This window comes from Sminthopsis crassicaudata, chromosome 4 (assembly GCF_048593235.1).
Source record: "Sminthopsis crassicaudata isolate SCR6 chromosome 4, ASM4859323v1, whole genome shotgun sequence".
In the NCBI taxonomy this organism is placed as follows: Eukaryota; Metazoa; Chordata; class Mammalia; order Dasyuromorphia; family Dasyuridae; genus Sminthopsis; species Sminthopsis crassicaudata.
Genome location: NC_133620.1, coordinates 456117882 through 456120381, shown reverse-complemented (window position 1 = coordinate 456120381; position 2500 = coordinate 456117882). Strand labels below are relative to the sequence as shown.

Here is a 2500-nt window from a genome sequence, read left to right as displayed (position 1 = left end):
GATTAGGTGCCTTCCTAGGCTCCTTCCATCTGGATATCTTGTGAGTTTTCAAGTAGTCTGGGAAATGGCACAGACTGCCAAGTTTTGGGGGAGCCCAGACGAGGAAGGGATCTTTGTGCATTTGGTCGATAAGGAAAGTTTCCTGGAAAATGAGAGGTTTGGAGGTTGGACCTGAAAAGCAGCTAAGATTTAGTCCCATCTCTCTTGAATGTGACGGCCAGGTGGCCAAGCTTAAAGCAAAGGCAGCCTTCCTGCTCTCCTTGCCTGACCTAAATCAAACTGACTGGCACAGGCTGGCGTGATTATAGCTATTATCCCCCTGCAACTTATCATACTAACCCAGCCCCTTTTCTGCCATCCTGGCTGCCTCCCCACACCTCCTTAGAAGCACATATCAGAGACAGATGCCTCTATTTTTACCCTTAGCATATGCCTGTCCTTCACACTGCCAGCAAGAAGCCTCAATCTCCCTCCTAAAGTGAAAAGGTGGGCAAACTGCCCAAGCTTATTTGGTCTCCCCAGCAGACCACGCCCTTCTGCCTGAGTCCCCCCAGATGAGAGTCCCACAAAGTTAGTCCTATTTAATGAAAGGATAAGCCCATTGAAACCCCCTGGGGAAATGTTTAATCATCAAGCATGTATTAAGCTCCTATTAAATGTCAGGCACAATGGAGTTCTACCCAGCAATAAATCAACTTGAATTTATTAAGCACCTACTATGTGCCAGCCACTGTGGAGTTCTAACTAGCAATAAATCCCTCTTTCATCTTTGGCCTTTGCTTTGGCAGGCCCTCATTCCTTCCTCATACTTCCTCTTGACTTCCATCTCTTGGAACTAGCAACCAAGCTGAATTTATTAAGTACCTACTATGTGCCAGACACTGTGGAGTTCTAACCAGCAATAAATCAACTTGAATTTATTAAGCACCTACTATGTGCCAGATACCGTGGAGTTCTAACTAGCAATAAATCCCTCTTCCATGTTCGGCCTTTGCTTTGGCGGATCTCATGCCTTCCTCATGCACTTCCTCTTGACCATCTCTTAGAATTCCTTCATTCAAGACTCAGCCTGACACAGAAAATCTCCCCCAGAATCTTCCTCCTAAAGTTTCTTTGCATGTGTTTTTGTATGTTCTCTTACCCATATCTATATCTCTGGATATTATATCTCTCATTATTAGCATGCAAGCTCTTTGAGGATGGGGCTGTTTCCCACATTCCCTGGTTTTCTCCTCCACTTTCCCCCAGCCCTCATTTAGCACAGTGCCTGACATATATAGTGAGGCCTATTGGTTGATTGATGAATCTTAATTGTAAGGGCAGCATTTTTGTCCACAAGCATCCCCATTGATGTGTATGGTTGTAAGACACTTTCACAGGAGGCAGAGCAGTGCAGAGTGGAGGTGGGCTATTCTGACACATCCTGGGGGAGCACTCCACCCATGCACACCTAAGTCAGCTTAGGATGGGTTACACGTTCAACAGATGAGAAGAGGACGGGAGGAGGAGGTGTGAGGCCGTGGAAGGGCTGGGAGGAGAACTGAGCTCTCAGGCTTACTCTGCTGTGCTCTTGGCCAGGCTCTCTCCACTTTTGCTTTTTGCAAAATAGAGAGCAAACACAGGTGTATTGTGCATCCCCAGCGCCACTCCCCTGCCCGCTAGTTCAACTTTCTAAGAACTTCACTGCCACTGGGTACCCAAGCATCAGACGGCAGACAGACGGGCCGAGAGAGAAGCCTGGCACACTCATCCCTGTCCCTCAGCTGGCTGCAAGGCTCTTGCCCTCCCCGCTTCCCAGCCCCTTCCTGGCAAAGACATCCAGTTTCACCATCCGTCCGTCCTAGACAGCAAAGTTCCCACGATGAGGGAGGGCGTTAGCCACCTGCGGAGGGTGGGGAGCCTTGTGGCTTCCACAGGGGAGAGATGCTGAGATATAGGGCAGTCCTTTTCCCTTTCAGGAAACAAACACTGAGTCAGCACTGTTTGTTTTTGTTTCTCTCTCTTTTTCTAATCTCCTTCTCTCATTGTTTTTCTTTTTTGCTTTTTAAAAAAATTTATTATTATATCTTTTTATTTACAAAACATATGCATGGGTAATTTTTTTCAACATTGACCTTTGCAAAACTTTCTGTTCCAAATTTTCCTCTCCTTCCCCTCATCCCTTCCCCCAGATGGCAGGTAATCTAATACACATGTTAAAAATATGTTGTTATCTCTCATTCTTTTTCTTTCTCTCTTCTTACTCTCCTTCTCTCTCTTCCCTCCCATTTCTTTCATTTGCTTTCTTTATTCTTTCATCCTCTTATTCACTCCTCATTGCTTTCTTACCTCCCTTTACCTTCTCATTCTTTTTCCAGTTTATTCTCTCTTGTTCTCCCTCTCCCCTCCTCTCTCATACACTAATTGAGTCTTTTCCCCCTTTCTCTTATTTGCTCTCCCCTTCTCTATTATCCTATCATTCGCTCTTATTATTCTATATTTTACACTATTAACCTGTCAT

General features: G+C 45.5%; 1 protein-coding gene across 2 annotated transcripts in view; it reads right to left on the bottom strand.

The window, feature by feature from the left end:
• RAP1GAP2 (RAP1 GTPase activating protein 2) overlaps positions 1-2500 on the bottom strand; it is a 221458-nt gene that overhangs the window by 192299 nt on the left and 26659 nt on the right. The gene's annotated exons all lie outside the window — the stretch shown is intronic.